The sequence below is a fragment of the Monodelphis domestica genome, chromosome 3 (genome assembly GCF_027887165.1).
Source record: "Monodelphis domestica isolate mMonDom1 chromosome 3, mMonDom1.pri, whole genome shotgun sequence".
Lineage (NCBI taxonomy): Eukaryota > Metazoa > Chordata > Mammalia > Didelphimorphia > Didelphidae > Monodelphis > Monodelphis domestica.
In genome coordinates, this window is record NC_077229.1 from 430,037,862 (window position 1) to 430,062,338 (window position 24,477).

The window sequence follows — 24,477 nt, forward strand, 5'->3', positions numbered from 1 at the left end:
ATTCCATTACAGTCTCTTGACCTCAAATCTTCAATTCATACTTACCCCTTCAAAATACCCCTATAGGGTATATTCAATTATTTCATTCTTTTGATTTTGCTTTATTATTTCTTGTCTTAGGAAATTGTTAGCTTCTCCTTGTCCAATTCTGGTTCTTAATACATTATTGTCTTCCAGAAACTTCTGGATCTCTTTTTCCATTTGGATGATCTTTCTTTGTAATTTTATTTTCTTACATTGCTCTTATTTTTTTTCCTAATTTTTCTCCACCTCTCTCATTTGGCTTTTGAGGTCTTAAAAAAACTCTTACCTTCTGTCTCAGAATTGTAAGGGTTAAAAATTAAAGGGTTGGACTAAATATATAAAAATGTGATCACCAAAATTATTACTCAAATCAGAATGACTTTATAGCAATTTATTTATAAAATAGAGGGAAAGAGTGAAAGTAAGGAATGAGAGAGAGAGTAGATAATTACTCTGGCCTGATCCAAACCAGGACTTCAGAATCCCTAGCAAAGGGGGATGAGGTCAATTAAACAAGGGTTTTAGCCACGAGGTCACCTCTAAGATGAGGGCCTCTCTAGAGGCTAGTACCTCCAGAAAAGTCAGGAAGGGGAGTCAGCCTTTTTCACTCACTCATGTGGTAATCCTAAAGGAAGATCAAAGAGCAGTCCAAGGTCCCCAGCTGTCCTCCAAGGTCAAGTTGAAGGCAAAAAGAGCTGGTCACAGGAAGTTCTTGCCACTTTTAAAGACCCTTCCTTTTGTCACTTCCTGTGCCTCCCTTCCACTTTACATGGACCAAATGCAGCTATAGCTTTGCTTGGGACTGCCTGGGGGGCAGACAGTGGGTTTTGATTTGTCACACACTATACCACACATGGGTCATAGTCCTCCCCATACTAAGGATAATTAGGATGTATATATTTCTGGTGATTAAATCTAAAAATGGGCAGGGGAGAGTTAATCCCATTTAAACAGAATAAATATTATGTATTGGTTCTAAGGCAGAAGAGCAGTAAGGGCTAGACAATAGGAGTCAAGTGACTTGCCCAGGATCATACAGTTAGGAAGTATCTGAAGCCAAATTTGAACCCAGCATCTCTCATCTCTAGGCCTAGCTCTCAATACACTGAGCCACCTTGCCCCTTAAGGTTTTTTTAAAGTTCTTCCAAAAGGTCTTTTTGAGCTGGTGGCTATTTATTGTATTTCTCTGCTATACATGAATTAGTTGTTTTTTTTTAATTGTCTCAGGTTTGAGCTGAGATCTCCTCTGTTCCCATTATGACTATCAATAGTTGGGTTCTTTCTCCTTTGCTTGCTATTTATTTATTTATTTATTTTTAGGTTTAGTGGTCAGGTTAATTAATTGGCTTAATAATTAATAACCCTTAATTGTTGGCTTTTTTTCTGGAGTCCCAGAGTCCCTATTGTGTTGATGTTTTTTTATCTTAGGTTTCATGATTTTTGTAAGTGTGTGTGTGTGTGTGTGTGTGTGTGTGTGTGTGTGTGTGTGTTTTCCTGGGTCCTATTTAGTTATTGGAGTTTTTATAATCCAGAATCAGATGTACTTCCATCTCGCACTCAAGCCCCAGTCATTGATTGACCTCAGGTGCTCTAACCAGAGCCTGTACTGCTGCTACTGCTGCTCTAAGCATCAAGTCCACCTCCCCCAATGGCAACAACCAGGTACTCCACTGTCATCAAAGTGACCACAGCTGACAGGGCCCCAGTCCTTCAGTTCCTTCCTCGCTCCCTTCTCCTACCACTGCAACCTGGGCAGAGTAAGTGTTCTATCACCATTTTTAGGCCTTTAAAAATCCCTTATTTGTTAGCAATGAGGCCCAAGTTCCTGCCCTTAGGACCTAGTGCCTGCTACCATTCCTTCAGTCCCCAGCCTGGGCCAGCCAGGATCACGTGAGCTGAGGCTGCAGCAGACAAAGAGGCTCCCAAGGCCATACTTTCTTTTCTAGTGGTATTCTCAGGGATACAGTTCCTCCTGATGAGCAAACAAGGTGAGGTTGCTAATCTTGCCCTCGGGGGCTGTTTTGTGGATTCCCTCTGTTTGCTCTGTTCTTGGCCACTCCAAGTCCCAAGCAGTGATGCTGAGGCCAGGGAAGTCAGCAACCTCCCTCCTTAGTTGTCCTTGGCTGTTCATCTTCATTCCAGACTTGTTTCTGATTTTGCCACTTTTAGTGTTGTTTTTATGGCTCTAGCTTTGGTTGTTTGTGGGGTTTTTTTTAAGATAGTGAGAAAGCTTCACACCCTACTCCATCATCTACCCACAATGCATCTTTAATAGGTTTTTTAAATCATCTTTATTTCTGAACATCTTTTTCTCTACTCCTACTAGAATTATCTCTTGAAACAAAGAATAAAAAATCAGTTCAATGAAATTGATCAACACATCAGTCAAATCATACAAAATATAATTTTCTTCATCCATAGTCTCACCTCCCTTCCCCACTTAGAAAAAAAGAGGAGGTGATACATTCTTATTTACTTACATTTAAAAAACCAATAGTACAATAGCACTTATCTTAGAAGACCAGCCCATTTTTGTGACCTTTAAGAAATATCTACAATGTGTTCATTAACCTTTTCCAAGAACATTTAAAACATGAAGAAGGAAAAACAAAAAGAAAACTGGATTTAAATGAAAAATACAAGAACTAGACTGTTCAAATATGCTGCATTTATATGTGCTAGGTGAAAGCAGAGCACAGCCCATAGTTCAAATTTGACCCATTTGTTTACCTGAATAATATTTTTGTTGTAAAACAACAATTTTATTCTATTTGCCATATTTCATCCTATATTGGTTCACTATATTTCCCTTGGAAAGCCACCCAGTTAACAAATAACCTCATCACGTTTTAGTGGATTTGAAATCAGTGCCTTGAGCCTGGTCATAACTTTGTTCTACAAGATGCCAGTTAACTTGAGCATTAATATTTGGCCTACAGAAACATTTCAGTTTGGTGGAATAGTAGGATATTTCTCACTTTGGGAATTTTATGGCCTTTTGATCACATGTTAGTCTTGCCTGCAGTCATGATTTTCCATTACTAGGTGTTCAGAGGGCAGTTCCTGGATTTTCAGAGCCCCATTAGAAGGACTACATTCATAGTGTAAATAGTTATTGAAGACTATGGACTGTACTGGGGCTCCATTCTTTAAAGCACATGTGTATTAACCATTTCAATGACAACTTATTTCTCAAGGAGCTCACAGTTGAATGGAAAAGACATTTAATCTACCCATTTCCTTATTTGCAAAATGGAAATAACAATAATAACTATAGGACCTCCCTCATAGAATCATCATGAATCTCAAACTTATTAATATTCTGCAAGCTTTAAAGCACTAGATCTGGAGTCAGAATAATTTTTTTCTGAGTTAAAATCCAGCCTGAGACACATTCTAGCTATGTGACCCTGAGCTAGTCACTTAGCCCTGCTTGCCTCAGTTTCTGCATCAGCAAAATGAGCAGAAGAAGGAAATGGCAAACCACTCCAAGGTCTCTGCCAAGACAACCCAAAATGGCATCATGAAGAGTCAGACACCTGAAATGACTGAACAACAATAAAACGCTCTAAAGGACTATGTAAATCCTTATTATTTTCTTCTTCTCAACTTTATATTCAGTGGAGGAGGGAGCTACTAACCTGCTATTCTTTTATATTCAATATTTTGGGAACTTTATTCTTATTAGTATTTATTTATTATTAGTATAGGTTGTGAGATGTTGATCTAATCCTAATTTCTCCCATAATGTTTTCAAAATTTCTCAGCAGTTTTTCTCAAATACTAGATTTTTGTCCCCAAAGCTGGGATCTTTGGGGTTATAATAGACTTTCTTACTGAGGTCACTTACCCCAAGTCTATTCCACTGATCCTCCTTTCTGTTTCTTAGCCAGTACCATATGGTTTTGATGATCACTGCTTTATAGTATAGTTTAAGATCTGGTACTGCTAGGCCACCTTCCTTTGTATTTTTTTTTCATTGTTTCCCTTGATATTTTTGATCTTTTGTTCTTCCAAATAAACTTTGTTATTGTTTTTTCTAATTCTGTAAAAAAGATTTTTGGTTGTTCAATGGGTAGGGCACCAAATAAGTAAATTAGTTTGGGTAGAATTGTCATTTTTATTATATTAGCTCATGCTACCCATTAGCAATTAATATATTTCCAATTGTTTAGATGTAGTTTGAATTGTGTGAAGAGTGTTTTGTAGTTATGTTCATAGTTCCTGTGTTTGTCTTGGCAGATAGATTTCCACGTATTTTATACTGTCTATGGTGATTTTAAAGGGAATTTCTCCTTCTAACTCTTGCTGCTGGGATGAGTTGTAAGTATATAGAAATGCTGATGATTTATGTGGGTTTATTTTATATCCTGCAACTTTGTTGAAGTTGTTGATTATCTCCACTAGCTTTTTGGTTGATTCTCTAGGATTCTTTAAGTAAACCATCATGTCATCTGCAAAGAGCGATAATTTGGTCTCCTCATTGCCTATTTTAATACCTTCAATTTCTTTTTCTTCTCTAATTGCTACTGCTAGTGTTTCTAGTACAATATTAAATAATACAGGTGATAATGGGTGTCCTTGTTTCACTCCTGATCTTATTGGAAATGCTTCTAATTTATCCCCATTTCAGATGTTACTTGCTGATGGTTTTAGATATATACTGTTTATTAGTCTTAGGAAAGACCCTTCTATTCCTATACTTTCTAGTGTTTTTAGTAGGAATGGGTGTTGTATTTTATCAAAGGCTTTTTCTGCATCTATTGAGATAATCATGTGATTTTTGTTGGTTTGCTTGTTGATATGGTCAATTATGTGAATGGTTTTTCTAATATTGAACTATCCTGGCATTCCTGGTATAAATCCCACCCTAATCATAATGAATAACCCTCATAATCACTTGCTGGATTCTTTTTTTGCTAGTATTCTATTTAAGATTTTTGCATCTATATTCATTAAGGAGATTGGTCTGTAGTTTTCTTTCTCTGTTTTTGACCTACCTTGCTTTGGAATCAGTAGCATATTTGTGTCACAAAAGGAATTTGATAGAACTCCTTCTTTGTTTATTCTGTCAAATAGTTTGTATAATATTGGGATTAGTTGTTCTTTGAATGTTTGATAGAATTCATTTGTGAATCCATCTGGTCCTAGGGATTTTTTCTTAGGGAGTTCTTTAATGGCTTGTTCAATTTCTTTTTCTGATACAGGATTATTTAAGAATTCTATTTCTTCTTCTTCTAATATAGGCAAGTTATATTTTTATAAATATTCATCCATATAACCTAGGTCGCAATATTTATTGCTATATAATTGGGCAAAATAGTTTTTAATGATTGCCTTAATTTCCTTCTCATTCAAGGTGAGGTCTCCCTTTTCATCTTGGATACTGTCAATTTGGTTTTCTTCTCTCCTTTTTTAATAGATTAACCAGTACTTTGTCTACATTATTTGTTTTTTCTAAGTAACAGCTTCTAGTCTTGGTTATTAATTCAATAGTTCTTTTACTTTCAATTTTATTAATTGCTCCTTCAATTTTTCGGATCTCTAATTTAGTCTTCATCTGAGGATTTTAATTTGTTCACTTTCTAGTTTTTTAATTTGCATGCCCAATTCATTGATCTCTGCCCTCTCTAATTTATTAATATATAAACTCAAGGATATAAATTTCACCCTAAGTGCTGCTTTAGGTGCATTCTATAGATTTTGAAAAGATGTCTCTTCATTGTAATTTTCTTCAATGAAATTATTAATTGTTTCTATGATTTGTAATTTGACTGATTTTGGAGAATCATATTATTTAATTTCCAATTATTTTTTTGATTTGCCTCTCCATATAGCCCTACTAATTATTATTTTCATTGCATTTTGATCTGAGAAGGTTGTGTTTATTATTTCTGCTCTTTTGCACTTGTTCACAATGTTTTTATGCCCTAGCACATGGTCAATCTTTGTGAATATGCCATGAGCTGCTGAAAAGAAGGTGTATTCCTTTTTGTCCCTATTTATTTTTCTCCACATATCTACTAACTATTTTTTCTAAGATTTCATTCACTTCTCTTACTTTTGCTAGCAAAGACCCCTCTCTTTCTTATTTACCTTTTCATGTTTCTCTTGTTTTTTTGTTTTTCGATGTCAAATTTTCTGTTTAGTCCTGGTCTTTCCTTTACAAATATTTGGAAGTCTTCTATTTTGTTAAATGCCCATACTTTTTCCTAGAATTATATAGTCAATTTTGATGGTTAGATGATCCTTGGTTGTTCACCCAATTCTTTTGCCTTTATGAATATCATATTCCAAGCCTTACTGTCTTTTAGTGTGAAGGCTGTCAGATCCAGTTTAATCCTGATTGGTGCTCCTTGATATCTGAATTGTTTCTGGCTTCTTGTAATATTTCCTCCTTAGTTTGGAAGCTCTTGAATTTGACAATTACATTCCTGGGGGTTGTCTTTTGAGTATTTTTTATTGCAGGTGATCTATGGACTCATTCAATGTCTATTTTTCCCTCTTGTTGCAGAACCTCAGGGCAGTTTTCTTGAATAATTTCTTGTAGTATGTCGTCAAGATTTCTGTTTGTTTCCAGGTTTTCAGGTAGGCCTATGATTCTCAAATTGTCTCTCTGATGTCTATTTTCAAGGTCAACTACCCTCTCAATGAGATTTTTTGTGTTGCCTTCTTCTTGCTGTCTTGTGAGATCATTGGCTTCTACTTTCCCAATTCTAGTTTTTAATGACTGGTTTTCATCTAAGATCTTTTGATTTCCCTTTTTGGTTTGATCTATCCTGCTTTTCATGGCTTTTAGCAGGTTATTCCTGATCTTCAATTTGCTTATTATTTCATTTGATTTCTGGGCTTCAATTCCCAAGTGGGAGATCCTGTCTTTTAAACTGTTATTTTCTTTTTGGACTATTTCCCACTTTTCTTGCCACAACTCTTTCATTTTTCTGACAATCTTGGATTTAAAGTCTTCAAGAACTTGTGACCAATTTCCATTATTTTTGAAGGTTTGGGTGCGTTTAATTGTTAGTCATCTTCTGCTGTCTCTTCTTTAGTCTGGGTTTTTTCTGCATAAAAATTATTGAGGGTCAGAGTTTTCTTCTTGTTGTGTGTGTGTGTGTGTGTGTGTGTGTGTGTGTGTGTGTGTGTATTTGTGGATTTTAGTTCCTGAGAATTGGTAGCCATTGCCTTGCCCTTTCCTGGTCAGATGTCTAAGTGAGGGATATGGGTGACCTTTCTATTGGACTCTGAAGAGGTTTTTGCCCTGAGGATTTTTTCCCAGTCCACAGCAGTGTCCAGCTGCTCTTAGTGGCAGGTCCAGCCCCAAAGAACGTAAAGATTGCCTTGCAGAGGTCTGGGTGTGGACTGTAGGTAAGTCTCTGTATTGAGCACTGAAGAGGTTTTGGCCCAGAGGCTATTTTTTTGGATCTCTCCCGTTTTGCTTTGAGTCTCCCCTCTCTGTCCAAGCTCCATGCCCTATCTCCACATTTCCTCAGCCTCCTGGGGTCCCTAGTTTCACTGTACTTATGGGCAGGTCCAGCCCCTGAGAACTTAGAGATTGCCTGGAAGAGGTCTGGGTGTGGAGTGTAGGGAGGTTTCTGTATTGAGCACTGGAGAGGTTTTAGCCCGAGGGCTTTTTATGGTTCCCTGTGGCATTTTGCTGTGAGCCACCCCCTCTCCCCAAGCTCCACAACCCCCTATCTCCACATTTCCTCAACCTCCCAGTGTTCTGAGTCTAGTTTCTCTTAAAGGTAAGTCTGTGTTGATCTTAGCCAGGCTCCCTCCTAGAACTTAGAAGTTTGTCCCATTTTTGCTTGGACTCTGGAAAGGTAGGTGAAGTGGGAGAGGAATGATGAGCTCATCCCTTGGTGGGGGAAATTCCATTCCCTTTTAGCATGGAAATGTCCTAACTTTGCCTACTTTCTGTGCTGTGTCCTATAGGGGAACTCCTCTCATTTGATTTTGGTTTTGTCATTTTGAGGCACTCTGTCTTGATCAGTGGAGAGGAGAGGTAAAGCACTGCTTTTACTCTGGAGCCATCTTGACCCAGAAGCTCTCTACCTTATATCTTAATTTAATTCTAAGACCAGAAGAACAGTAAGGGCTGAGAAATCGAGGTTAAATTACTTGCCTAGGGTCACATAGCTAGGAAGGGTCTGAGGCCAGATTTGGATGCAGGTCCTCCTGACTCCAGGCTGGGTGCTCCATCCATTGTGCTACCTAGCTGCTCCTTTTCCCTGATATATACTAAGGATTTTATACATGATCTTAAATGATATGTTGATTTCCTTAGAGAAAGTTTCTGTGCAATGAAGGAACTATTTCATGATTTTAGCACCTGATGCCATCCAAGTACATTAATAATATGCATAATTAATTGATTGCTAAGATTATTTTTTTATCTAATTCCTTCTTACATCTGGAAGCCATACTTAATTCTTTTTCTGAGAAATAATGAATTAAAAGCTAGGCAGAAGCATAATGGACTTAAACTCTGAATATGCCACATTGTCTGTGAATTTTTCTTGGCATTATATTATATGTATATATAATATAGAAATTGTTTATATGGGGGCATCAAGTATTCTAGCATTCTAGCTATAGTTGGGACTATTTATATCTTTGTCAACCATGAGTACAAAACTAAATCAAAGGCTTTGCAGTATAAATATTATGCATTTGTGGGCTAGGTATTCAATAACTGATAGATCAATAAAATGTAGCTCGACTCAGTCCAGATACCATCTTCTCATCTTCATCTGCTCCTTTGCTGCCTTGGTACAATTGTTACCTTGAGGTCCTCTTCTCCTGATTAGTGACTTCTTGTCCAATATCACCATTTTAGTAAGAACTTCTCTCATGCATGGAGTCACTCTCTAGCTTACTTCTCCTCCTCAATGTCCCCATTCCCCCATGCAGGTACCCTTCTCCCTCTCCTTTCTATCTCTCCTGTCTTCTGTTGTTTGATTGTATTTGTGTTCCTAGTGCCTAGCACACAGAAAGCATTTAATAAATGACACTGCATATCTATCAATCTATCTGTTGCCTCTGTTCATTTTTGTATCTGCAGCCCTAAGACTTTTGTACCTTGACCAATATTTTTTCTTGTGCTTTTAGATTTTTTGTGTGCATTACTACATGTGAATATGTTTTATAAAATGCATGACAAGTAATTGGCTTCTATTGGAAAGAATTTCTGGTGTTTTCATCTTTTGGTAATAGACATGTGATGGCTTGCCTTAAGAGAAGAGAGGTCAGGTTTGCAGCTGAGACAGAGCTGTTACTAATCATTCCTGTGCCACTATTAAGTATTTGTACCAATTATTTTGGATCTTATCAAGCCCTATGACTTTCCATTTTTTTTAGAAAGGCTGGAGTTTTATATAATTATTCTATAATTAATTTCTCATTTAACTCAATTTTCACTTTTATTGTGTTGGATGTTTTATGGCCACATGGACAACCAGAACTTTTCCTCATTGTTATTCTTGGGATTTCTCTCTCACCTCTTATTTCTTTATTTTTGAAGCTACTGAAGCAAAGTTTTTGATTAATGTTGAATTATCTGTTTTGTTCTCTGTGCTACTTTGGTTCTTTATCTTGTTGTAACTTGTGACTTTTATTTTTAGTTGCTGATTAAGGTCATGTAGAATTTCTGATATGGATTTTTTTTCCAGTTCCTTTCCTTGTGATTCTTTTTATTGTCTTTATTTGGGCAACAAAGCATTCCCCAAACCAAACTGATTGCAATGCAATATTCTAGAATCTTTCTGCAGATTCTCAGAAGCTCTGTCAAGCTGCCCCTGGTGTTGGACTCCTGTCTTTTGGGATGGGGGGGGTATTACTTTATATTGCCATCTTTATTTCCATAGTTCTTGTGCCAACAGCTATCACATGTATGCCATCATGTAGGCCTTAAAGTGTTTTTATACTTTCTAGCAAATACCTTGGGAGAAAGTATTCATACATAATGGTTGGATTTGACGTGAGCATTTTGAGATTAGTCTGTTTTTATGTAATCAATCTGCCAGTTGGAGTCATGCTGTCAAATCTCAAAAGGGCTTTTTGAAATTCTAGTCTCTTAAAAGAGCTCGTGTCCTTTTCAAAATCATTTAAAACAGCCCTTCTGTTTTTGCCATCCATTGTGTTATTCAATACAATTTATAGAGTTTACATTCAATGAAGATTTTCAGTGACTTCACAGTCTTCAATTTTTCCCTATCCTGTTATTACTAACTCCTTGATTTAAAATCTGTTCATTTAATATAGATTTGAGATGATAATTTTTTATTGCTCTGTTCTAGTCAGTAATACTTTTTTTGTGTTACTTGGAGCTGATAGTACTATTGTGGCAGGGTGAGGGAGGATTAGAATCAAGCCTTTCCTTTTAACTGGTTATATATTTCCAATATTTTACGATAAAGTACTGGTCCAAAATAAATTCAGTTCTATTTTATGAGTGTTCCTAGTTTGCCTACTTAATAGTTTGCACTGTCCATAATTTCTATTAGGGAGGATATTGGTATTTCAGGTTTATTCCAATGCATATTAATATGAAAGGAAGGAAGGCAGGGAGGCAGGGAGGAGGAAGGAAGGAAGGAAGGAAGGAAGGAAGGAAGGAAGGAAGGAAGGAAGGAAGGAAGGAAGGAAGGAAGGAAGGAAGGAAGGAAGGAAGGAAGGAAGGAAAGAAGGAAGGAAGGAAGGAAGGAAGGAAGGAAGGAAGGAAGGAAGGAAGGAAGGAAGGAAGGAAGGAAGGAAGGAAGGAAGGAAAGAAGGAAGTAAGGAAGGAAGGAAGGAAGGAAGGAAGGAAGGAAGGAAGGAAGGAAGGAAGGAAGGAAGGAAGGAAGGAAGGAAGGAAGGAAGGAAGGAAGGAAGGAAGGAAGGAGGGAGGGAGGGAAGAAAAAGCATTTATTAAATGCCTACTATATGACAAGTACTATGCTAAGTGCTTTATATATATATCCTCTCATCAATACTTATAACATCTTATTATCCCCATTTTACAGTTGAAGAAAATGAGGCAAACAGTTAAGTGATTTGTATAGCATCACATAGCTAGAAATTGTTTGAAGCTGGATTTGAATTTGTTTTCCTGACTCTAAATTATATTTTATTTCTCCTGCATGGACCGTTAAAACAAAAAAAAAGTTCTTTCAAGACCTTGACTAATTACAAGGCAATGACAAAATAAAACTTTAAGTCCATATCCTTTCATTTTACATATGAAAAAACTGAATGGCAGAAAGACCAAGTTCCAGTGCTATACCTTTTGCTGTTATTGGCACAGGACGGTCTATAATATTGTTCCATCATGTCTATAGTGCAGGTCTACTGAATCCCAATCCAGAACTGCTTCTTCTGCTGTACCAAATTTTCAGCTTCTTTTTTTTCCTAAATTCAACATCAGGAAATTGTTTTAATGTCAGTCTGAACCTAGCATCACTATCTAGCCATAGGAAAGGAAAATGCAATAAAGGTAATATTGTTTCTATATCCTCTCAACATTAAAGATAATTTGGAATATGGTCATCTCGCCCAAATACCCTATCCCTGATTTAGTGACTTTCTTCCCTCTTCACCCTCATAGAAGATTGTCAGCCATAAAATTCTTAACTAGCTGACTGCCAGAAATAATATTTTGGTTTGCCTGGGCCTCAATTTTATCAATAATGGTGAGACACAATTCGTTAAACCCTATTAGGAACTTGTAGAGGGTCTTTTATACCAGGCTTAGGTGTTTACTTTTTGTATTGGATGAAATAGGGAGCTACTGAAGATTCTGAGGAGAGAAGTGATGTTATGCCTAAGGATGACTATTTTGGAAGCGGCACAAAGGATGGGCTGGAGAAGGGTGATTTAAAACAACAATACTGAAAGACAAATCTATGATTTCATATGTACTGGAAAGTTCTCTTTATGCAGAGAAATAAAGGTAAATCAGAACTTGTCTCAATAGGTAAGTCCTGAGAAATTGCCTGAGAGGGGATTATGTGGTTTCCCATGGGGTTATATGGCTGTAAGTGTAAGAAGTAGGATTGGAAACCAGGTCTTCTAGACATCAAGCCCTATGCTCTATTTATGATGCTGTGGTGTGTCTATATATTACAACACAATGCATTCATCATCAGTGAAAGGCCAAGTGGCTACTCTTGATGGCACTGAGAACACCTCCATCTTGGCCTGTAATCTGACCTTTCTCTTTTCCCAACCATCTGTCCCATTATAGGTTCAAGTTAGTCAGTCAACTAGCATTTTATAAACATTATTTGACAGGCAAAATGCTGAAAAGTGAATAAAGTGTAGATAAATAAGTAGATGCTCACATTCTCATTGATTTGGGCAAAGTAAACAAAAAGGTGTGAATGATCTGAGAGGGAGTCTTATTTGTGGCAGATAGCCAAAGTTGAATAAAATTTAATGTAGTGATGAAGGAGTGGTTTCAGGACAAAATAAAAGCTCTGTTCAAAGATTCCTCTTCCATTAGATTGTAAACTCCTTGAGGGCAGGAACTATTTTTTCCTCTTTTTAAATCCCAAGCATTTAGCACAGTGCCTGGCTCATAGAAAATCCTTAATAAATGTTTATTGACTGATTGGTTTATTTTAGAGAGATGCAACCTGAAAGTCAGTCTGCCTGTTAAGATACTACACTAGATAATAATGCATATAATATGTACAGATCAAATTATTTACCATCTCTGAGAGGGAGGAGGAAGGGAGACAATTTGGTGTTATAATTTCAGAAAACGTGTGGAAATTGTTATTGCATGTAATTGAGAAAAAAATCTCTTTGATTATTTTTTTAAAAAATCCAGAAATTCTGAAAGCTGTTGATTTACCAGTATTCTGTCCCTAACCAACTAGCTGTGTGACTTTAGGAGTCACTTCATCTTTCTGATTTTCAACCTCCTTCTTTAGAAAATGAGCTTCTTTAGAAGGATGCGCTGCTCTTTAAGGTCCCCTCTAGTTCTAATAATTATGTGATTCTATGCTTTAGAGGTGGTGGCAGCATTAATGAAGATGCATCTAATATTGTGGAGGAGCAAGCAAAAGGACTGGGTTGCTTTGGATTATGGGAGCGTGGAGTGTGGGGTGGGTCTAAAATAATACTGAGGCTTCCAGTCTACTTAGGGAAGAGACACTGGACGTTAGTGAGTCATCCTCTTTGTGTAAGTGTGTATGTGTCTATATTATGTATACATATATATGCATAAATGAACAAATGGGCAAATGACTGCAAAAGATGCTCATTAAGAATGCTTCACAATGAAACATGTAGATGTGGATCTCCCTAATTGCAAAGGTTCATCAATTTCCTTAGTGAAGTTCTCATAATGATCATTGGCTGTCATTCTACCTCTCCCCTCCCTGAAGTATATTCAGGGACAGTTGTACTTAAGATAAGGTTGAACCGACTACATTAATGAAATCACATTTGAATGATCCTTCCATCCTTTCCTTTTTTCCCCTCTCTCTAGCACAATAACCTAATTCTCCAGGAGGCAAAGAACACCACTGGTTTTGTATTAAATAGAGCTCATTATATAGGGAATGAAGGCTAGTCATTTGTCTACCTTCCTCGCAATGAAAATTTACCTATGGTTAAAGGACTTGTGGAAGCAGAATGGGTTATATTTTACCTAAAACTCAATTTTTCTTGATCTTGTGGGAGACATGATTTTCTTATGAGTCTTGCCTTACTGCTGATTACTACTTTGGTCACAAAGCAATGAATCTACAGCTAGGTGGTGCAATGGATAGAGCACTGGGCTTGGAGTCAGGAAGACTCATCTTCCTGAGCTCAAATCTGACCTCAGAAACTTACTAGCTGTGTGATCCTGGGCAAGTCACTTAACCTGTTAGGCTCAGTTTCCTCATCTGTAAAGTGAGCTGGAGAAGGAAATTACAAATACTCCAATATCTATTCCAAGAAAACCTCAAATATGTTCATGAAGAGTCAGACATGATTGCAAATGAAAGCTTTAATAGGTTGAAATTACACAAAGATGTAGGATACCTACTTAAGATGTTTAATCAGAAACGCTTTGTGATATAATAAATACAGGGCTAGCCTTGTAGTCAGGAGGATCTGGATGGAAGTCCTATCACTGACACATACTTCTTCTGTGACCATCTCAAAGCCTCAAATTAAGATTTGGTGAGTTGCTATTTTGTATTAATGAAATTAAGTTCTACCCTGGGAATTCCTGCATCCATGAAATCGGAGGTCTAGATCAAAACAACAAGAAAAACAATATTATAGGATATTACTAACACATCTAGAATGTTTCATTTCACAGTATTTTTTGACTTAAAAGAGTTATAAAATTTTTCATGGTGTTAACAAGCCAAGAACAGTTCTGCTGTTGGTCAAGGCAGTTTGGTTATTTATAATACTACTCTATATTTGCATATGGCTTTCCAGTTTCAACAATGTTTTTACATATATTATCACAACTGATCCTCACAATAAACTTCTGTGACATGTTATCATCCCTATTCTTCAGATGAGAAAATTGTCCATTACAGATGTTAAGCAACTTGTCCAAGAGCACACAGAGGGGCTGGGGCTAAACTAGGTCCTCGTATTCCTAGACTAGGAATTATGCCATAGCTCTTCATTATGCCATTGCTCTATGAACTCAGACTCCTTAGATGATATCAACAAGTGAAAATCCAACATCAATATTTGTATGTACTTATTAAGCACTATTTTTATGTCATATGAAAATTCAACAGTATCAAACGTAAAAAGCATTTAGTAACCTACTATTCAACAGGCTTTATGCTAAGCTCTGGGTATACCAATAAAGGTCCTTGACCTTGGGAAGCTCATATTCTAATAAGGGAGACAACAAACAAATGATTATATGCATGTGAAATTTTTACACACACACACACACAGAGACAGAAATGATTATATGCACGTGAAATTTTGTATTTTTACAAATATACATATATCTATATATATGGAGAGAGAGAGAGAGAGAGAGAAAGAGAGAGAGAGAGAAAGAGAGAGAGAGAGAGAGAGAGAGAGAGAGAGAGAGAGAGAGAGAGAGAGAGAGAGAGAGAGAGAGAGAGAGAGAGAAAATAGGAGGTAACAGAGGGAAGGAATGAGAGGCTGCCTAGGAAAGACTTCTTGCAGATGATGGGATCTGAGCTGAATTGTGAAGGCTAGGCATGAGGGACAGTGAGTAAAAAGACATGGAGTCTAGAGATGGAGCATTATGTGCAACTAAAAACAAATAGGCCAGTCATTGGATCAAATAATCTGTGGAGGAGAGAAGCAGGAATTTAAAATACTGGAAAGCTAGGGAGGAAGCCAGGTTATAAAGGACTTTAAAATAAAATTAAAAGATTTTATATTTGATCCTAGAAACGATAGGGACTCCTAGGAGTTTATTGAGTAAGGTAATGATGTTCTCAGACCCATGCATGTTTTAGGAAGATGACTAGCAGGTGAGTGGAAGATTAGAATGGATTAGAATGTGAAGACAGGGCAAGGACCCATTTGATTTCTACTAAATTATCCTCCATAAAATTGTAATACATTGCCTCAAAATTAATTCGGGAGAATTTGACTCTCAAATATAAGACTCAGAGAATCATAGAAAGGTAAATAGGAAAGAGAAATCAAAAGATATTCAATAAGCCTAAACTGTGTACATCTCTATATGGAGAGATGACTCTTGTAGCCCCAAAGAACTTTGTCATCATTAGGCAGTTAGAAGGAGTACTCATAGCCAGAGGGTCGGGGTATGCATTGAATATGATGGGCTGATATATTAAAAAATTAAATTAAATTAAGGTATAAAAAAGAGGAATGCATTGGGAGGAAGGGGAAGGGAAAATAGAATGTGGTAAATTATTGCACATAAAAGAAGCAGGAAAGAAGGGGAGATGGGGGAGATGAGGAAGAGAGCATGTGAAACTTACTCTCATCAGAATTGGCTCAATGAGGGAAGAACATACACAATCCAATTGGATATAGTTCCCTACAAGAAAGTAGGAGGGGAAGGAGAGAAGAGAAGGGGGGCTAGGGCTGATAAAAAAAGAGGACAAACTGGGGGAAGAGGAGGTCAGAAACTAAACGGGAAAATAGGATGGAAACTAATATACAGGAATCATAATGGTGCAAAACTTTTTACAAATCTCTCTGATCCTTCTCTCTATCTTTCCCTAACCCCATCTTTAGATCCTCTAATGAAAAGATCATTAGTGTAGGAAGAGAAAGTTACCCTCCCCTCCTTCTCTTTCTCCTTCTTGGTCCTGTCAACTGTTCTGGGATGCTGAAAGCACCTTCTCAGAATGACTGTTACCTTGTCTCCATCACTATGTCTCCACTATAGAGCAAGATGGAAAGTAAATATGAAGACCTGAAAGTAGGCATCATTTCTACTAGGATTCAAGGATAAATAAATGTAACACCTTAAGGTTGGAATAGATATTTGTCTAGACCTACAGAATTATTTTTCAGATAAAGAAATCAAGTCTCACAGAAATTAAACAGTTTGTGTAAGATTAAACAGCTAGTTATTGTTAGAAATGATTCAAGAAAAAATTCATAATACTCAATCCCTCTGTCTACTTTGCCACCAGCTTGATCAGTTGGATGTGATATATAGGCACTGAGTTCCAAATATGTTTGTGATAAATTAGCTGTTGACTGATCTTTCAGAGAGTCATTATTATCTGAGAAAATGTTGTACAGAGATAACCAGTGACACAATCTATCCCGTTTCCAAAAGAGAAACGTGTGTGTGTGTGTATGTGTGTGTGTGAGTGTGAGTGTGTATGGAATGGAAATGTATATCTCCATTAAGAAATAAAAACTGGGATGTTGAGGAAAGCAATATTGGGACCTTGGGCTACCTTATAAATAATTCGTTCTAGGGGGGAAAAGAGTATTTGAATTTAAATTGGGTTGGGCTGCTAAACAGCCTACATTATAATGCTTAAAGGACACAGGGAAAAAGAGGAGAAAAAGTCATCAGTCAAGTTCCAGTAAAATCCTAGATACTTCTTAATGAGACTTCCATGCACACAAGTTCTTCAGGTCCTCTAGTTTTCTGCATGCTTGGAAAGTATTAAAAAGACACATAAATTTGGTTATTTGCAGCTCTCGGTTAACTACAACATTTGCATTTTTATAAATGTTTTATGCCCTCTGCCTGCCTAGAGGAGCACATTTGCATGTTACACTGAGTGTCATTAGCAATGACCTTTAAGTTGACCAGAATTTTCATCAAATAAAAAACTGAATACAAGCAAATTGAGATCAGGGCAGCTGCACTCAAGGGCACTCTTCTTGCCTTTCATTTAGATGGTTAAAAAGCACTGGTTAAAGGTCACATTTTCACTGCACTGCAAGTTCTGATAGACTAAAATAATAATAACACAGCTTACATGTGTATAACAGAATCACAGAATGGGAAAGCAGGAAAAGACTGAAGTGGTCATCAAGTTAGAAAAGGAATCCACACACTATAATCTACCCTAAAAGTAGTTGTCCAACCTCTGTTTGGAGAGCTTCAAGGAAGAGGAGAACTTTGAAATTACAAAATATTTGTTTTCAAATATATTATCTCATTTGAGTTTCACAATATCTCAATAAGGTAGGTATTCTTAAGTATTTTTAATCTCCATTGTTCTCTTGCAGTTGTTTTTCAGTCATATCCAAGTTTTCACAAACTCATTTAGGGTTTTCTTGACAAATATATTGGAGCAGTTTAGCTCATTTTACAGATGAGGAAACTGAGGCAAACAAGATTAGGTGACTTGCCTAAAGACACATAGCTAGTAAGCCTCTGAGACAGGATTTAACTCAGGAAGATGTCTTCCTAACTCTAGGCCTGGCATTCTCCCTTTTGTGCTACTTCACTGCCCGGGCTGTTCCACATAGCTACCCATTATACAGATAAGAAAACCAAGCCTCCAAGAATTTCTCACCTGCCCAAAGTGTTACAACAGTCATTGGCAGAGTTCTAACTCAAACACAGATCCCTTGACTGTATGTCCAGTGATCTCTCCCCAAGACTTTTCCCAAGAATCATATTTAATACTTCTCCAGAGTGCAATATTAAAATCATACATATTAAAATGAATTCATTGTGTAAAATCAGAAAAAAGACTTCCATAGTCATAGAGGAATAATGAATTCTAGAAGGTAAAATACATACAACACCATTCATAAATAACTGTCCTGCAGTTAACTGGTCTTTAAAAAACAGCAACAACAACTTATCTTCCATCTTGGAATCAATACTGCATATTGGTTCTAAGGCAGATAAAGGCTAAGCAATGGAGGGTAAGTGACTTGCCCAGGGTCACACAGCTAGGAAGTGTCTGAGGACAGATTTTAACCTAGCACCTCTTGTCTCTACATATGGCTCTCAATCCACTGGACCATCTAGCTGCCCCCAGTCAACTGGTCCTTTAGCTGCTTTATGTATGTGATAAATCAACTGCCCATACAAAGATACACTCTCTAAATACAAGGCCATCGATGCCGATGCTAACCGTGTAAAGAATTAAAAAGACAAACCCAGGATCAGTAATCTTAGTCACACTATAGATATGTATAATTTCCCCTTTGGTTTGTAGCCACAGATGTTTCTTGTGCTGTTGGCCATTGTCCTAGCTCTGCCTCTGCACCTCAGAGGCTGAGAGACAGTAGTATCCCTAGACATACATCTCAGATTAGTTGGGATATTTTTGCTTTCCTAACATTTCATGTCTATGTCTCCTGGAAGCCAGCATGATGTAGTAGAGACAATGCGCCATTTTGGAGAGACAGGGGTCTGAGAAGGTATACAATAGCTATTTTGAAAGGAGTTTGAATGTCTAATGTGGAAGAAGGGCATCCAAATTCTGTTTGGCCCCAAAAAGCAGAACAGGAAAACTGAGTGGAAGCTGCAAAGAAACAAATTTGAATCTACATTAGGAAAAAACTGTCTACTGAGTGCAACCACTCAAAAGGAGGACACCTGGGAAATAGTGGGTTTCATTTGACTAGATGCATTCAACAAAGGATGAATGACCTCTTGTTGGGGATGGTATTGAGATGATTCTAGTACAGATGCAGCTTGGACCACATTATCTTGGAGGTTTCTTCCAACTCTGGGATTCCAAGATTCTGTGTTTCTTTCCTCAGAATTCACTTAGCGTTTAGTAAGCACCTTTCTTAGGTACCTAGAGGCACCAGGCTGTACAGAATCTAGAGCTCTCAACCTAGTTTCGGGAAGATCTGAGATCAAATTTGGCCTGAGACACTTACTAGCTATGTGACTTTCAGGAAGACCTTTGCCTTCATTTTATATTCCGTAAAATTGGGCTAATAATCGCATATATCTCCAAGGATTATTGGGAGGAAAAAAAAGAAATCTTATTTGTAAAGTGTTTTGTAAACCTTAAAACTCTATTTAAATGCCGCTGCTGCTGCTGTTGTTTTACTTATCGTTTCATTTTGTAATTATCTACACTTATGTCTCATTTCCCTACTAGACTGTGAACTCTATGGTGGCAAGGACAGCAGTGTTTAATGTTAGCACAACTCTCTGTCCCGTCTTCCCTTAACAAATGTTTACTGAAGATCAAGGTGAAATTGATCATCTTTCTGACCAGAAAACTAAGGTAAAATGGAAGATTCCAAAATGGAATTAGATCTAAGGAGTAAATTGCAGAAGCAATGGACTTGCTTTCACCAATACTCTTTATTCAGAAAATGGTCATTAAGATTTTTTAAATGGATTGAGAGAGTACATTAAAAAATGTTACCAACAAGGGGGCCTCATTTTCATAGTTTTACACGCAAATGTTACACATGGGAGCCTAATGAATTTCAGCCAAAATCCAATTTTAATTCTTTAATTACCTGAGGCACCCTCACTTGAATACCTGCCATATGTGTGAAAGCAGAGGGATATAACACAATTGAATCATTTTCCCAGAGTTTATTATTTTCCCTTAGAATTGAATGTTCTTCTTTTGGGAATCTACATCTTGGCTGATATATCTACAAAATCTTGGGGTTTGACATGATTAAACCATACACACAGATGCTTCTTGGTGTCAGTTCAGATTTAGGTAGCCACTTTGCCCTTTACCTATATTGCAACAAATGTAAAACTAGAGGAAAATGGATATTCTCACTATGTGGCTTCATGTGGGCTTTCTCCATGTGACATTAAAATTTTGATACACCATTAACTATAGAGAAGAATTCAATAAAGGTCTGATAGCCTTTATGCTGGTGGATTCAAAGGGATTTATAGGTAAGAAAATTGTATAGTGGAGAACAATTGTCAGGAAAACCTGACTAAAATATTCTATCAGATAATTATTAGCTTTGACTCTAGACAAATCACCTAACCTGACTCAGCCTCTGTTTAATCTCCTATAAAAGACCTAAAAAGATAGAGGAATAAGGAACATTCTAAGCTTGCCCAAAATCTATCCTCACACAACCTCAGAAGAAAAAATGCCGCCTAGAGATGGGAGGTCCTAGGTTAAAATCTGGCCTCAGCCACTTCCCGAGCTGTGTGACCCTGGGCAAGTCACTTGACCCCTATTGCCTAGCCCTTACCACTCTTCTGCCTTGGAGCCAATACGTAGTATTGACTCCAAGACAGAAGGTAAGGGTTTAAAAAAAAAGAAAAAAAATGCTTCAGAAAAATTTTGGAGGGAAAGAACCAGCAGAAGACAGAGTGTTTTAGACATGTTTTAGACAAAGAAAATATAGAGGGACAGCAGGAAAGATCTATCTTGCTTGGGTAAGAGGTGAGAGTAATAGAATCAGCAATGTAAGGATCTGCCTAGTGTAACCACATACTGAGAAGCTTTAGGAGTCACTTGGTGCAACCACACATGAGGGAACCCCAGAAGAAGGTACAAACTCTGCTTGCAACACCAAAGGAAAATGGCAGCTGGGGAGTGAAATCCAGCTAAATTCACTGTACATGGCATCAGAGAAACCAGGGACAGTATTCCCTCCACCTCAGAAGTACAAGTGGAGCTGAGCCTCAACTTATAGGCAAGATCATGAAAAAGCCCCAGAAAATGAGGACAAGACAAAGAAAAAGCCTGACCATGGAAATCTGTTTTGAACAAAAGGGAAGAGCAAAAAGCAAGCAGAAGAGAACAGCAATGCCAAAATGGAAATGCATGAAACCTCAAAGGCAACAGACCTAAAATGAAATCCTGGAAGAGCTCCAAGAGGATCTAAAAACAGTAAGAGACTTAGAAGAAAAATTAGAAAAGTAAATGATAGGAAAAAAGTTATACCCCATGGCAAAAATTTGCTGATGAAGAAAGATTCCTAAAAAAGGAAATATAAAATTTCAAAAAGGAAATTAATGCTCTAAAAAAGAAGTACAAAGATCAAAGAAGAAAATGGTTCCCAAAAGATTAGAATTAAACAAATGGTAGCTAATGACTCCACAAAAGAACAGGAAACAATAAAATAAATTTTTAAAAAATTAAAAGAAACTAGAATATCTTAAATATTTCACTGGAAAAAGAACTGACCTGGAAAAAATAGATCCAAAATAAGTTACCTAAGAATCATTGGACTCTCTGAAAACCATAATCAATAAAAGAGCCTGGGCATCACACAGCAAGAAATTATCAGGGAGCACTGCCCTGACATTCTCAAACAAAAAGGGAAAATAGAAATAGAAAAAATTCACCAATGTTTAAAAGATATCCCAAATTTAAATATCCAAGGATTATTATACCAAATTCCAGAACTCCTAGGTCAAGAAGAAAATACTGCAAACAATCAGGGGGGAAAAACAATTAAAATATTGTGGAGCTGCAATCAAGATTATGTAGGACCTCGAAGTTTCTATATTAAAGGACCAGAAGGCATGGAATATAGTATTCCAAAAGGTAAAGGATCTAGGCCTACAACTAAGAATTACATATTCAGTGAAATGGAACATAAACCTGCAGGGGAGAAAAGTGATATTTAATGAAGTACAGGACTTCCAAATATTCCTGACAAAAACCCCAGAGCTGAAAAGAAAATTCAATGACCAAATTCAACACTCAAGAGAAGTATAAAAAGGTAAAAAGAAAAGAAAAAACTCAAAGCAGTCATTGGGGTTAAACTAAAAACATCCCTACATGGGAAAGTATTAGTTAGGAAACTTAAGCTATCCATGATACAAGAGATTCTTAAAATACTTAAGATATGCAAGAGAAATAATGAGGTTAAATTGAATTTCAACATAAGGTGATAACTAAGCTACTTAAGATTATCTATGGTACTTGAGATTCTTAAAATATCTAAATTACTTAGAATACTTAAGGTATGGAAAATACCTAAAATTAGGGTAATGAATAAGAGCATACCTGCACAGAGAGCGGGGAGTAAGTTTAAAATGATAGTATGATATTTGTTCCCCCCTCACTAAAAAAATAAAAAATAAAATAAAACAAAATCAAGGGCTAAGAAAGAGGAATATACTGGTTAATGAGAAAAGGAGAAAAAATTGGGAGTAAATTATCTCACATGAGGAAGCATATAAGAATCAATACAGTGAAGAGGAAACTAGGGGTGAGTGGACAAGGTATGAACCTTACTCTTATCAGAATTGGTACAAAGTGGGAATAGAATCTGCATGCAGTTAGCTATAGAAACCAGTATTACCCTATAGAAATAAGAAGAGAGGGAATAAGAAAAAATAGGGAAGGATAGGCAAAAGTGAGGATGAACTCAGGGAGGCAATAGTCAGAAACAAAAATATTTGGGAACAGAGAAAAGCAAAAAGGAAAGAAAGAGAAGGATAAATAGTGGAAAAATAAACTGGAGGTAAACACACAGTATTCATAATGATAAATGTGAAAATGATGAATTCATCCATAAAACAGAAAAAAAGGAAAACAGAGTACTTTAAAGGTCAGAATCCCACAATATGTTGTCCACAAGAAACACATTTAAAGCAAGCAGGCACACATAGAGTAAAGGTAAAGCTGGAGTCAAATCTACTATGGTTCAGCCAAAGCTAATAAAACAGGGGTAGCAATTATGATCTCAGACTAATTGTAATGGAATACTATTTTCCCATAAGACATGACAAACAAGATTATCTCAAATAAGCCTGAAAGGATTTATATGAAGTGATATAAAATAAAGTGTGCAGAACCAAGAGAATGTTGTATGTATATAGCGAAAACAAAGTATGATGATCAGCTGTGAATGGCTATACTTTAAGAAATGAGAGGATCAAGGACAGCTCCAAGGGACTCATTATGGAAAAGGCTATCCACTGCCATAAAAGGAACTGATGCAGACCGAAACATGTCAGTCTTCATTTTGTTTCTCCCATGAATTTTTCTCTAGTGTAAATGATATATGTTTTCTTTCACTACATGATGAACATGGAACTATGTTTTGTATAATACACATACAACCTAGATTATCTGCCATCTTGGGGAGGAGGAGGGTTGGGAAGGAGAGAATACGAGTCAAAAATGTCAGAAAATGATTATTAAAATTTTTAACAACATGTCATCTGGAAAAAAGATTAAAAAAATTTTATATGGACACAATAATAACACTACCTCATAGGGTTGTTGTGAGGATCAAATGAGGAAAAATGCATAAAGAACTTTGCAACATTAAAGAGATATATAAATCAATTAGCAACACCTAACAAAAGGACTTTGCCATAAGGTAACCTTAACTTATAGGGTAACTAGGTGGTACAGTTGATGGAGCTCTGGGCCTGAAGACAGAACTCATCTTATGAGTTTAAAACCAGCTTCAAAAACTTACTGTGACCCTAGGCAAGTCCCAACTATTTTTAGTTGCATTCCCTCTATAAAATATCTATAAATCTATCATCTATAAAATAAGCTAGAGGAAATGGCAAATCACTCCAGTATCTTTGCCAAGAAAACCCCAAAAGAAGTCATGAAGAGTTGGACATAACTGAAATGACAAAATAATAACTATATATATGTATGTGTATATATGTATATTTATATATGTATATATAAATGGAAGTGCCTATTTCTATGTTGTCTCCCCTAGAAGAATGAATGTTGTCTTTCCTAGTTTCTTGAAGACAGGGAATCTTTTCTTTCTTTTTTTTTAATATATCTCCAGAACTTAGAATTGTGCATCTCCACTCCCATTGTTGTAAATACTCCCTCTATCAATGGAATTCACATATCCTTTCTCATCTTGTAGAATTCATACCCATCCTCTCTTCCTTCATGACTGGCCTTGTTTCTTTTATGGCTGCTTGAATCAACAGAATATGAATAAAATACAAGCTAGAGGGAAAAAAGATAACAATCTTTTCAAAGATGCATCTTTCTTATTTTCAGAGCTTAGTAAAATTTGTCTAAAAGCTTTTTTGTGTGTTTTTGTAAATAATTTCTGTAGTGTGATTTAGTAAAAAAAAAAAATCACTGAATTGGAGATCTACACCCTGGTTCAGCAATTTCACTC

At 36.6% G+C, this 24,477-nt stretch overlaps 1 protein-coding gene across 1 annotated transcript in view; it reads left to right on the plus strand.

The window, feature by feature from the left end:
• Positions 1-24,477, plus strand: part of RAB27B (RAB27B, member RAS oncogene family) — a 258,468-nt gene that overhangs the window by 90,797 nt on the left and 143,194 nt on the right. The gene's annotated exons all lie outside the window — the stretch shown is intronic.